A 14,610-nucleotide genomic window follows, 5' to 3' on the forward strand; every position below is an offset into this window, starting at 1 on the left:
TTTGCTCTACATTCAGAAATATCCTCTGCTTGTTACAAACCCCTGATGAAAAAAGTGAGTTCTACTAATACCATTGGTTTGGTCAGCCTTCTATGATCACACCGTCAGTGATATTTTTCTGGACAACCCAGGACGCTTTACAGTGTTAACAGTTACCATTAAGATAACTGTAGATGTTGTGTTTTCCCATCCCTATCAGACAACATTGTTTCAAGATACAGATGATGGTTTCAAAAGAGCATTGTCTGTTAAATTCAAGACTTACACGTATAGTACTGGTGAATTGTTGGCAAAGCCTGGAGAAGTCAATCAAAGTGCCTTCTACCTTGAACATGGATTAGTGCAGGTAGATTTTGTTTATTCACAGGTTTTGAACATGAGAAATATATTGGTCTTACAGATTTCAGCTTCATTCATAATTGATTATTGTAACTTCTGTTCTCACAGGTTTTAGGAGATAATAATCGTGACAAAGTTGCCACTTTGCTACCTGGATCTTTCATTGGAGAGGTACTGTATGGCAAAGGACATTTAACCTGTCTAGTGTAGTATATTTATATAAATATTGTATATAAATATATGTGTGTCTTGTGTGTGTAATATATGTGTGTAAGATGTGATTTCTGTCCTTCAAGGCCTATTTGATGTATAAAATTCCAAGAAATGCCACAATTTGTGCTGCAACGTTGTGCGAAATTTCTGTACTGGAACGAAAAGATCTCCTTGCATTGTTTGCAGATTACCCAGAAGGTATGTATGCCTACTGAAGAATCACAGGTTTGGGGGCGGGAGAAACGCTGTACAACACACATCCTTTGTGAGGCTGATTGAGTCCATTTGTATTTCCAACAGCGGGTTTGAAGATAGCAAGTACAGCCAAGGCACGCATGCGCAACTTGAACCATCCCATCAGGGAAGCCTTTACTCTGGGAGTGGCGTCAAGGCCTCAGAATGTTGTTTTTCAGAAAGATTTAAGCGTAAATCTCTTGGTATGTGTGAGTCCTTTATAAATGTGTAATGGTCTACCCCGAATCATCAATTAATGCAGGATATGAACGACATTCAGCAATTTAGGACATAGGATGACTAGAGAGGGAAATGCTTTTTATTACCAAGCGTTTAATGTACAAATCTCCCATATAGCCCGGTGCCACTTTGATAAAGTGTTGTCAGTCTGAAATATCAAAGAGATTCACCTGCTGTATTACAATTATATAAAGTATGTATTCTGCATGTGGCCGTTGTAAACACTTGATAGTAATGTTATGATCAATTTAATGGAGGTGCTGTCCCACTACTGGAATTTGATCCTAATATGATCTTATTAACAAATATTATTAGCATTGAGACATCATTTTCCTTTTTAGCCAAGGGATCAGAAGATTTTCAAGTTGTTTATGGAACATGTTGCAAACCAATCCAAGGACGTCCCCAGGTCTGTCAGATCTACAGACGTGAACATGGTATGGTAAAGAGCACATGATACAGTACATGAGGGAAGAAAACAGTATTGTTACCATGTGTCTGTCTGTGTTCTCAGTGATATAGATGTGTTTTCTATTCCCAGTCATTTTGGACGAGAACTATTCGACCCGATAGCCTGTTTGCCCAGAGGTGGGAAGTGTTCATGTTTTGGTGTATGACTATTTCAATTTTTATTGAAACGTGGGTGCTGTTTTTCACCAACAACGTGGATACAATGGGTATGTTATTGTTTACATTTCTAATGACCTGAAGGCTTAGTTCACATTTAGAAAAACATGAATGCCCTAAATGAATGTAACAGATAAAAGGAGTTTTCTCTTACTGGAAGTTTTTTTTCTTTATGTTTTGCAGGATTTCACAGCCAGGGCTGGGGTGCTATCTGTCTTACTGTGAGCTTATTGGTTGATGTGTTTGCCAATATCGACATCTTTGCCAACCTGCGGACAGAAGTCTTAACAAAAGATGGTAATGTGTCCTTAATTGTAAGGAGAAAAGGGGGTGGTATAGTAAATCTGTTGGTTGTTACTCAGAAACTCCCTTTTAATTGTTTAATTTTAATTTTGCCCCTTTTGAGCTATTCCCCTATTATATAATCTTGAATACACTGGGTTGAAACAAGTGCATTTCTTCTCTCTAAAGGATACTTATCTGATGTGAGGGGTATTTTTGACAACTACCGAAGATCGTGGAACCTATACTATGACGTCTTGGCTGTTTTTCCTTTGGATTTCCTTTGGATTTTATTTGGAACACGTGGAGAAGCACGTTGGAAAGTGTTCGGCTATATGCGATTGAATCGTCTTCTTTGGATTAGAAAGGCAAGAGCAGGTTTTCTAAATATCTTGGTTGTGATTTTACACTGATTGTCAAGTACCATGGGTTCCTGTGATGCAGAACCTGACAACACACAATATTTCAGATTTATCTCTATTTCGACAAGAAAGAAAATGACATGGACAAGAACATATATGAGCAAAGGACAGCAAAATGTATTTTGCTCCTGATATTTTCCGTGCACTGCTGTTCTGGAATGATGTATCTCGCAGGCTGCAAAGAGCTCAGGTAATTATCCAAATTTGTTGAGGTAAAAACAATAGGATGAGAACATTGCAATGGTAGACCCAAGAGCCTACCAGTAGAACAAGCAGATGTCTTGACATGTCTCAGTTTGGACTACCTATCACAACAGTGCGATTCCAAATCAAAGCCAACTGCACTTGCATTTTATCCAGGGGGACATTTAAACCATTCATTTAATCGGGATCATGATGAAACTAAAATTAAAACTGAAAAAGCAGTCTTTAATTGGGCTTTACCTATTGCAATTATGTTGATGTCCCTAATCATACATTTGTGTATGGTGTACTGTTCATACTCTGAAAATAACTCGTCATGTAATTATGACTCGATGTAAAGTAATTTTATTAAATAATTTAGTCCTTGATTTTCTATTTATATGTGCATCATTTCACAACTGCTTTTACAGTATATTTAAGATTGTGGTAGACATCAGTTTCAATTCATGAATTAACACACAGTATGTATCAACTTTCCTTAGGTGCGATGAAGGGTCATGGGCTGATAACATTGGCATGAAAGCCGCTCAGTCCAATTTCTATCATTACATGATTACTGCTTATGTGACCACAACAACCATGACAAACATTGGTAAGAAATGACTGGTAGTTTTGTACACCTCAATGGAGAATATGTAAGCTCTCAATGGAATCAGGCATATCAGATTTTCCATGTATTTTTTGTTTCCATCATTATAGCTGGATCTACACAATTGACCCTCTCAAGGGAGATTACTATAGTAGATTGTGAATTGACTTGTCTGTCAATTCTGTGTGATCATGCAGTTAATTTGATTCATTTCTGATTGAGTAATTTCTAAAAGTATGTTATACTTCTATTGTCAGGTTACGGTGACATTACTCCCAGCAACACGACAGAACGTCTCATTTCTGTGTTGATTGGCTTTATTGGCTTGTTTGTCTTCAACTACATCATCAGTCAGATCTATGCCACATTGTCCAGTAAAAATGCTTCCAGGTACAGTAAATGGTTTTAGACATCAAAGTTGAGATGATCTTAACCACGATCCTGAGTTCTCTTTAAACAAGACTGGTCTCTACAGGGTCACGTTCCAGAACCTCCTCTCTGCCATGACTCTGTTCATGGAGCGCCAGGACCTCAGTTTGTCTCTCCAAACAAGGGTTGTTGAATATCTGAGTCTTCTTTGGACTAAGTACCAGTAAGTTTGTTTTCACAATCTCTATTTTAAAATTATTTTAGGGGCCAATCATAGAAATACAATAATCAGTCAGTGCTTGGGAAGAGAGTTAATTTGTGTCACAGAAAGCGATTAAACCATAAGTTTAATAAATCTATAGAATTGATTACTTGAAGTGATTTGATTAACTTACATTTGAGTTTTAATCTTTCAGAGGTGAAGCGTTTCCTGGAGGTCCATCTTTGATGCATGACTTGCCACATGAACTTCAAAAGATTGTCCTGATGAAGGAGCGAGGGAGTCTCCTATCAAAGGTATCCTACAAATGCTGTGCATGGACAAAAACAGTTATCTTATTTCATGGAGCCAGGACAAAAGAGGAACTTAGAAGATGTCTTACACATTTTCTGCCGAATTTACAATCCAAAACAGACGTGCCATTCCATGTCATCAAATGTAATAATTAAATTCGTAATAATTGAAAAGTATATGGTGTTTATTATTTAGCCTTATTTCATAGCAGCTATCGTCCATTTTAAACAGCATAAGCTCACAGAAGAACGTTATGTCTTTTACAGATTCCTTATTTTGAGCAAGTGGGACAACAATTCATTCAAGAACTTGCATCAACCTCCATCATTTACTTCTTTCCCAGAGGGGAGATCATTCAGTACAGTGAAACTATTAGCAGGGAGCTGTTTTGCATACGAAGAGGGACTTGCCAGGTTTGTTTTTAAAACATTTAAAACACATTTTATTTTGTGCATAATATTTATCCACATTAAATGTGCATAATTTCACCCTTTGATTGAACTCTTCAGGTTCTGAGTGATGATTTGTCTGAAATTGTTGCACTCTACGGTGAAGGAATGTATTTTGGCGAGGTAGTATTTACCAACAATGTTCAAAAAGTTTTTTGTTTTTTTTACTGCTTCTGTTTACAGATGACATTTTACATTGTGTTCAAGGACTGTCTTCTTATTTCAGGCAGGATTTTTGTTTGGAAAACAAGCTACAATGACAATGCGTGCAAAGACGTACTGTGAGATCTTAGTGATTGACTTTGACAAAGTTAAAACATTACTTGAGAGATATCCTAGTATCAATAGGTACATTCCTTCATTGATTTTTACACACAGTCACTGCTGTTGTAACATAGATTTTTCCGTCATGATTAAATATCTATCCTCATTAGATAGTGTAGATTAAATATACAATGTAAATCATGAGACATTTCTGCAATTGTTTATTTCCAGCCAAATCCAGGAGTTGCAATCAAAAACACAGTTCTACCACGCCTTAGTGGAACATGTTGAAACGACGATGAGACAGAAATGCAAGAAGTCTGGGGAAGAGTTTGTCACACAGAAGAAGAAAGAAATCTTGTTTAAGTATCAAGGCCGTCGATATGCCAAGAAGTCCAAGTGCTGTCAGTATTTCCTTCATGCCTGAAACACTGCCAGTGTCGCTGTAGTTGAACTGTAAGAGGAACTAACAGTACATGTCTAACTGTTTCTAGATATTGAGGATTTTGGAAACTTCCCAATCTATGCTGGAGCAGAGGAAGAGACCATTGAGGAAAAACTTCAGAAATCGAGCAAAACAAGACTGATCCCTCGCAAACCAAAGTAAGCAGCCCACTGCACTCTGACATGTTATCACACTAGTCTCTATTTCTCCTGACATTGAAACTGTGCTTTGTCTGACGTGTGGTTCATCTTTATGCATTGAAGCTTGGTACATGTTATTACCATGAAAACACATCAGCCACATCTGTAGCTTGACATACACATTCACACTGAATTACTTCACAAGGAAGGATCACACAAAATAGATCATTATTAGGGGGATATACTAACTTTAGATGTGTGTACACAAGCTTACATTTAGCATAAATCATGCGTTCATTCTGTCTCATTCTGTGCAATGATTGATGCAATTTTGTTAGCCATCAAGGTTTTCTTATAATTGCAGACTCTTACAAAGAGTATAATTCTATAACAAATTGAAATGTCTTTTTTTAAGAACCTTCAGGGAGCAAGTGGTTGAGTTTTTCTCCAGAACCTGTCCTTCAGTCTTCGTTATGCGGTATGTTGTATTTCGACAAATGTATGGAGAGTGCTCTTCACAAACTACCATAGTGAGACATTTTCTTGACTTGATGATTCTAATTAAGTAGCCGCTAGCAGTCATTTGACTAAATATCAGTGGGCTTTGGGGCATTTTCGTGGTTAGAGAAAACGTAGATTTGATTATTACGTAAGATTTTATTGTTTGTAAATACATTTTATGCAATTTAATTAACGGTTTTGTGTTGTTGTTGTTGTTGTTGTTTGTTGTTGTTATTTGTATTGCTAAGGATACTGTTGAGATTGTTATCACATGTGAGAATGTATGTTCTCTTTCTTGTAACAGGAGCGCCATTTTGCCAAGCAATCGTCCGTACATCCAATGGGAATTATTTCGCTTATATTTGGCTGTGACGACCAGCATCGTCACCTCTCTCCTTTTTTCTTTTCTACATTCCAATAAGGGACTCTGGGTCATGTCTTACATTCTGAGCTTGTTGTGCTGGATTGACATGTACATTCGCTTGCATGTTGCTTTTTACAAAGACAGCAGTCTCAAAGTTGATACACTGGAAACTGCAAAACAATATCTGAAGACAAGCTTCCTGATAGATTTGATCAGTTGTTTTCCTTGGGACGTGATTGGCTGGTTTGTCGTTCGGCCTTTTGATGAGAATGGATTTTACTCCAACAGTGAAGCGCTCCACCTGTATGCCTATCTCAGAGTGCCTCATATCCTCCAGCTGTATCGGGTTCCTCTCGCATTTTCCTTCTGGCAATCAGGGATTTCAACAGAGAGGGCCATGGTCACGTTTATAGAGTTTTTTCTGTATTGCATCCTTTTTCTTCACTTAACAACTTGCATCGTTTTTGCAATTGTATGCCCTCCGGCAGACTTGTTTGGTGGTGCAGACAAGTATCTGTTACCTATGACCAAGCACAACTGCTCATCACAGTCTTGGGTATCTCACTTGCACTCCACTTTCAATGTGGTCTATGGTATGTACCAACTCTTGTAATTCTGTCTGCTTTTTAAAACTTGATGTATTTTTGTATGTTTTATCTTGTTATATGTTATTCAGATTTGAATCCATATGTAAAGCACCCAAAGAAATCAATACACACAAACATTCTGATGGAAACCTCTCCTTTTCTCCCAGAAACTGCTTCCTTCCTACAGCTGTATTCCATAAGTCTATACTTTGCCGTTGCAACTCTTTCTGGTGTGGGATATGGGGACATTCATCCTTATTTGGTGTCTATGGTAAGTAAAGGTATTCAAAGTGTAAGCAGGGTATAGTACTGTATATTCAAAGTCATAAATTACCTGTCAATCACACTTTACAAAAAGTTGCCCCTAAAGTTGTATGGCTATGCTGTAATAATAATATGAGCAACATTGAATTGCATTCTGTTGTCTAGTACCTTATCAATGTTTTTGAGTTAAGCAAATAGGATTGTTCACTATTCCACTTAATGTGCAGTGTTACCAGCCTGGCAGAGAATGATCTTTCCTGCCTGTAGCCTGTATCCTATGTGCTCTATTGGGTGCAATTGTAATATTGTTTGTTCAATGGTGTCTTCATAGAGAATTCCCATGGTTTTCATCATGATGCTTGGAGCTCTCTATTGTGGTTATGTGTCTGGTACAATGACTGCAATGTTAGCCAACACAGACTTAACAAGAGCAGCTTTTACAGCCAAAAGGGAGAGCATCATACTATTCTTAAAGGTACAGTCAACCATGTTATGTTTTTGGAGAGTCTGAATCCTTTGTACCTTCATATCTGTGGATTATCTGATGGAAAACATGTTATCTGGACTCTCCCCTACAGAGTCAGAAAATAACTGGGGACCTATATCAGAACATCCTGAGGTTTTACACTTACAAATGGATAAGCACGAAAGGAATCGATCAGGATATACTGTTTGAGTATTTGCCATCATCACTCCTTGGTGATATCTCAACCATCATCTACGCTGAGCTTATTTCAAATGTACATTTGTCAATAATATTTTACGTCTTAGACAATTTCATGACTAAAGTAGCAGATGCGATATAGTATAAAGTATACTGATATAATAAGTATAAGATATTTGACCATGTATGCTTTGTCATAGGCGTTTGGACTCAATATCAAGAGGAAGCTGCGCAGGGACTCACTGGCAATACATCTATCTCCACTTGAGAGAAAGCTATCAGGAAAGCTTGATGTACAATCATTTTACTTTGACTTTTGAATGATTTCAGATTGCTGTGTTGCGCTAGAGGGATTACCTACATGTGAAAGTATCTTCTGCAGGCACCATTTTTCAAAAAGACTCTGAGTCAAGAGAGTATAGATGACTTGGAAACGGACGGTGGATTCATTCGGTTACTGGCCAGACAGATACGCCCCTGCCTGTACAGAGCTAACGACCTCATATGCAAAAGGAATGACTTTGGCTCAGAGGTGTGGCATGAGTAATGTCTATGTCATAAATGTCTAAATGTCGGCTGCTTTTCTCTAATATTCACTTTCTTCTCCTCAAGATGTTAACCACACAGACTTCACATAATGGTTTAACAATCTGGTTTTACAATGTTCATGACGACAGAGAAGATGTACATCTCTGCTCATGTCTTCGTTAGGTATTACTCTCTCATTTGTTTTTGTCCAGATGTATTTCATTGATAAGGGAGAGATCGAGGTGCTGTCACAGAATGAAATGTCTGTTATTGTCAGACTGAAGGCAGGACAATACTTTGGAGAAGGATCCCTACTGTTTGGAGAACCCAGATCAACATCAGTAAGGTAGTTAAAGTCCATATTCTGACTTTCAGTGAACTGCATTCTCAATACAAGAGCAATCAACCCTTCGCCCAATCCCACCCACATTTTAGATCTTTGAGTATCCCCAAATGACTGAGTGGGTTATTAATCCATGTACTGTAACACACCTGGGGTTGACTTTAGGAGTGTTATCTCTGTGAGATAGGGTTAGGTGGGACCTGTGGTCCCTTATTTGCAAATCTTAAACTGGTTCAATAATGGTGAGACTTTTTCTTGTGTTTCACAGGGCTGCCACAAACTGCAATCTTTATGTCCTTTCTAAGAAAAGCCTTGATGAGACTGTGAGGTACTACCCCGACATTTGCAGACAGATAAAGAAAGCTGCAGCCATGAGACGTGCCCAGCTACTGCAACATTCGAATGTGGTGCCCAGTAAGAGTGCCTCGTCGACTGAACTCCTTACAACGGACACAGGATGTACGTTGGTCAATACTGCTGCAGTAATGTTCATATCTTTGTGTTGATTAAACAGAACTTTGTGCCTAACAAAGCAGGGTAACTCCCTCCAATGCCGAATAATAAATCTGTACATTTTGCCAACAAAGGTTCATGAATACTATTCTTCAATTATGCCTCCTCAGCCAGATCCTTACTGCTGCTCACCTCTCCTGCTTCTCCTGACTTTGAAACTGTCTATTTGATTACACGTTACAGTATAGTACAGTAAATACCAGTATGGAGCTGCATCAGTCATGTAACAGGGGGAGCTTTACAGTTGGCCATAGTTACTACATCTGTAACATCTATATTGTATTATTGGCTTTGTATTGGTCACAGTTATTGTGGTAAATGTATCATTATTGTTGTTGTTGTTGTTGTTGTTCTAATTGATGAAGTAAACTCTAAATATACAATTTGTTTGTTCCAGACATTAAGCTTTACAAGCATTGCATGGCACAAGAGAAGAAGAAGGCCACGTTCGAGGGGCTTCCATTTTATATCCGAGTGAAGATGAGGATCACCCAGCTCCTGATCAGTGTGTTAGAGAACATGTTCAGAATACACAACACAACAATTGATCCAGAGAACACAGTCCGTGTTGCGTATCAATACACATCTTGTATTCTGATCATCACTCTCTTCTGGTCCCTAACGTACATGGTAAATGGATGAATACAGATTTCATAAAGTGTTATCTCTTATCAAATGATAATGTATTTCAGAAAGAAATTTTATGTTTTCAGATTAATCATGATTGAATCACTCTGAACATGTATGTTGTTACTTTCGAGGGAGAGTAACAGTATCATTATACTCTTATGCTATGTTATGTTATGTTACTTCCCAAATATTGACTCTTGTTATGATCATTTCAGCCTTCTGTGTCTGACCTTGACCGCTTCGTCTTTATATTCACCATGATCATCGAGTACATTCAGATGATTGAGGTGAGTGATACTGTAACTAGTAGCAATGAGGACCTACTAGAACACTGCATACTGTATGGTCCACTCATTATGTAACCGATTATTACATTACACTCACTGTCCTCTTTACCCTGTCTTAGGGTATGCCTAGCTTGCCTTGATCTTTAGTTGTATGGCCATTATAATAATAAGCAGTTGGCAGTTGTGTGTATGCTTATGTGATTCCCGTTCCAGATTATTCTGAAGTTTCATATTTGCTTCTATGATGATGATGGGTCATACATCTCAGACTACAAGATGGTGTCCAGGAGCTACATGACGAGGAAGGTGGGATACATCTACGATGTCCTCTGCTCCTTCCCGTATGCCTTCACAGTTCTCCATCTAATGGACTCAATGGAAACAGACTCGTTCCTGATGCTCATCTTGTATGCTCGCACTGCTCATGTATTCCGCATCTTGACCGTGCTTGTCTTCATGCACAAAGAGGAACAATCCATCACCACCAAGTAGGTACACTCCATTTCCCCTTGATATATCATGTCCACAATGATGTTTACTAGCAGCCTATATTTTAACACTTAAGTGCTTTGTAATGATATAATAATAAGAAGAATTATAAGAAGAAGAAGTACATCAATATACAGCCCTTGGAGTTGCATTCAATGTATGACTTGTGCTATATAAATAAAGTTTGATTCTAATAGTATAGAAGTAATAGACAATTTGCTATGCACTGATAGTTCTCCATAGTCAACAACTTATATTCATATATCATATCTCATTACCTTCATATTCATACATGTTCTCTTTTTCTTTTTGTGCACAGCTTGCTTTCCATACGAGTAATCAAGTATTTGTTCCATGCAATCATCTTCATTCACTGTACATCGATCATATTTATGACATTTGTCACGTATGGTGGTATTGATGACACCTGGATTGAAAATACTGGTAAGATCAGCACAAATAATGTGATATTTGATTGAATGATTGTTTACATAATCTGTCTTTATGACAAATAATGCTTTTAATCAAATTGTAGCCCTATTATTGTTATCTAAGTATGTTCAAGACACAGTGTGTACATCTCTATTACCTAATTTAAAAATTGTAGAGACTCATCATAGATACTGTAAAATGATTAATGTGTGCAAACGAGGGGAGAAAACAAAATGTGTCAATGTAAACACACACATTGTGATATGAGTGCAATGCATCATGTCAAATCAATAAATAAAGAATGATTCCTGTGCTGTTTTGTGTTGTAGATGTCCGTACACTCCCTGAGGTGTACCGCTACGCCGTCTACTGGACTCTAGCTACCTACACAACCACAGGCTATGGAGACATCCGGGCAGTGGCCTTTGGTGAAATGTTATTTGCCATTTTGATAATGATTCTTTCCAAGGTGCAAGTCAGTTACAACATGGGAATCCTCTCGTCCACTCAGGCCAACAGGCAGGCCGTTCAGGTGGCCTATGAAGAGAAGCTTCAGGTACTGTATTTGCAACCAATACACGGCTTAGTAAAGTAAGTGACTTCAGTTACTGAGTTAAAGTTTGTATGTGTTTGTATGTGTTGGCAGCTGTGAAAGGTTGAACCTTTGATTGAATAGATCATTATTAAGCTGTAAAAGCATAACAATGTGTTCCCACAGTAAATCTAATTGATAATTCTTCTTTTCCAAATGATGTCAGACTATCCAGAACTACATGACGGATGAAAACATCCCATCATCGCTGCAAAATCGCGTAATCCAATTCTACAATTACCGATGGACACGCACCATAGGAATAAGTTCTGAAAACCTGTTCAACGATGCACCTCACTGCATGAGAACAGAGATATTTTCAAGGTAACTGCGTGACTTACACAACACAACACAATCGTATCACTGAAGGGGACCTTCCAGATTCAAAAAAGTGACATTTTGCTCTGAGATAAAGTGTTTTCTTTTCCTCTCCATTTTAGAATCAGTGTGAATCTTCTGAAGAAACATCAACTGTTCAGTTATCTTTCTGAGACATTTCTTCGACACCTGTCAACAAAAATGCTTCTGAAAAGCTACACTTCTGGTAAGCCTGAGTAAAGGGTCCAGGCTGCAGAGCTCCAGTAGTCACAGTAAACTCCCATCAGTGCATGATCTACACAAGCTAGCATTCACCAGCCATGTCCTGCACACAGGCTTTACCTCTGCAAAATATATTTATTTGTTTAACATTTTGGAAAGAATAGTAATTCAAAGGTCAAGAACAAGATGACTGATTTATAATGTCTTCCAGGGGAGATCATAAAGAGAAGAGGCGACACTGGGACTGGCATGTTCCTGATTCTGCAAGGCCACGTCAAGGTGTGCTCGTGGAGAACTGGACAGGAGAACATTGAATACGTGACAACTGGAGCCTGCTTGGGGGTTAATCTGCTGCTGTCACGCCAGCTCTGCAGAGACACTGCCATCGCTGACAACTACGTGGACGTCCTTTACCTCTCCAAAGACAACTTTGACGCAGCGGGGGAATGTTATCCAGATGCTATGAAAAAGTTGCAAAAGAGAGCCTTAAATATTCTCTTCATATAATCGACATGTATGTAGGTTAACAGACTGGTCACAAATGATAGTATGGATAGTATGACTGTTCAAATGGAAATAACCTTGTATTTCATGTCTGTTTACAGTATTTTTGTGACCTAAGATGGTTTAACAAGCTCCATGTTGATTAGAAAGTGGTCGTTTTTGTTTTCATCTCAATGCTATTGACTATTCTATTATATATAATTGTTTTCATTGTCAGTAAAATAGTCACTTGCGTTCATAAATGATTAATGCAAGAAATGTGTTGCAACGGTTTCCAATTCCCATTAGGAAGATGACGACACATGTACAGTATGCTATAAAATTGTTAGAAATATGCTATTTTTGCCATTCTTGTTACTGAATTGTATAGAGTAAACATCTATTTTGATGGATACAGGAGTTGAAATGTACTTCTGTGATTTGTTTGTTTTGGGACATTAAACTAAATTGGCACCTAAAAAGAAAAAAGCATAATCAAACACGTTACATTAAGTGTCAATCAGTGTAAGGTGGTAATGTGAATTTATTAGGTGATATTTTAGCATAGTATTTATCCTGGGCTCGTTTCTTGAAATGATGTGACAGGCGTTGTCCCCCCACACTCGGGCAGTCACGTGACAGCCGCAACAACGACATTCCTCTGATTCCAATGGAAGCCGCGGGTCCCTTCCGCTGAGCGCACCGCGCGGATGGGATATATAACTGCTGTTCTCTCTCTGTGCACCAGAGGGCAGTAGATGTCCTCCTGGACGGGGATGGTTACATGTTGACGGAGCGTTGATTAGGGATCTGTCAAACTAGAGAGGTAGAGCGAATTAGATTATATGATAAAAATATGTATGGGAGAAAGAGGAGGGGAACTCACTGGTGTTTGAACAGGTTCCAATCATCCTACTCTCAAAAAAATGAAGCCCTTATGTCTCATGTTGCTTGTGCATCAGAGAAGAAATACACTTGATCTTGAATATTCTCAAAAAAGACAACTCTGAAAATTGTAATCTATCACAATACTGCACAGGTAAAACTGCAGTGAAAGGCTGGTGAGTGTATACTGGTCTTGCACTACCGCACACTCCTCTGATGAAGTTAAACACCCATATAATAAAATAGAAGTTCATTTAATGAAGGAAGAGATGGTTGCTGAGACAGTTTCACAATACGTGCCTTATCAAAGAACCTGTTGCTGCCAATGATTTCTTAACACTAACTGATCCCCTACGTAAGGATTCCTTCACCGTCGCCTACAGCAGCAGAAAGACCATCACGTGTTGTAGTCATTAGGCCTACTGCAGCTGTAAAATGTTGTGGTTTACTTGTAATATGTAAAGAACGAAAATGGTGTGGTACCAGTTTATTATTGGATAAATAAGGCCTTCCACGATTGAGATGCCAATGTACCCTGGGTTGCAAAGTCGTCTCCAGATCTGATCTGGCTCCCAGCCCAGTAACATCCTCCACGTCCACCCGTCAGTCACTCATTCTGTGTCACCCATCCTGACATGACGGGATCCCAACAGCGACTGACGGCCCAATTTACTGTAGATAGCTGATGAGAATTGGCCCTGCAGACTGATTGATGTCTTCCTGTCGTTGTGAGACAACCGCTAAACATGAGTCGTACAGTGGCCTGTAAAGTCCAAGCCTAGAGTGGAGTGTGTGTGTGTGTGTGTGTGTGTGTGTGTGTGTGTGTGTGTGTGTGTGCGTGCGCATGGCCATGTGAAGTTCATTAGAGAATGGCCCAGCAGAATTCAGATTGTGTATCTAAAGGCTTTAAACATCTGAAAGTTGTGCTCGTGCCCGGGGCTGCCATTAAAGGTTAAAGGCCTGACATTTACTTTATAGGCCTTACATTATTGCCATAAATGATTGCCTTTTTAGCTGGTGCTGCACAGTGTTTTTGCACCATGATTAAAATCAGAAAATTGCCATTTAGGTCAAAGTAGCCTATATTGGACATTTTTTTAAAAATATTTTTCCTCCTAAAACGAATCTTCACCGGCTTTTTTGCGACACAGTCAAACAACCTGTAGGCACAATACAT

This window comes from Nansenia antarctica (genome assembly GCF_963989245.1).
Source record: "Nansenia antarctica genome assembly, chromosome: 20".
NCBI classification, from domain to species: domain Eukaryota; kingdom Metazoa; phylum Chordata; class Actinopteri; order Argentiniformes; family Microstomatidae; genus Nansenia; species Nansenia antarctica.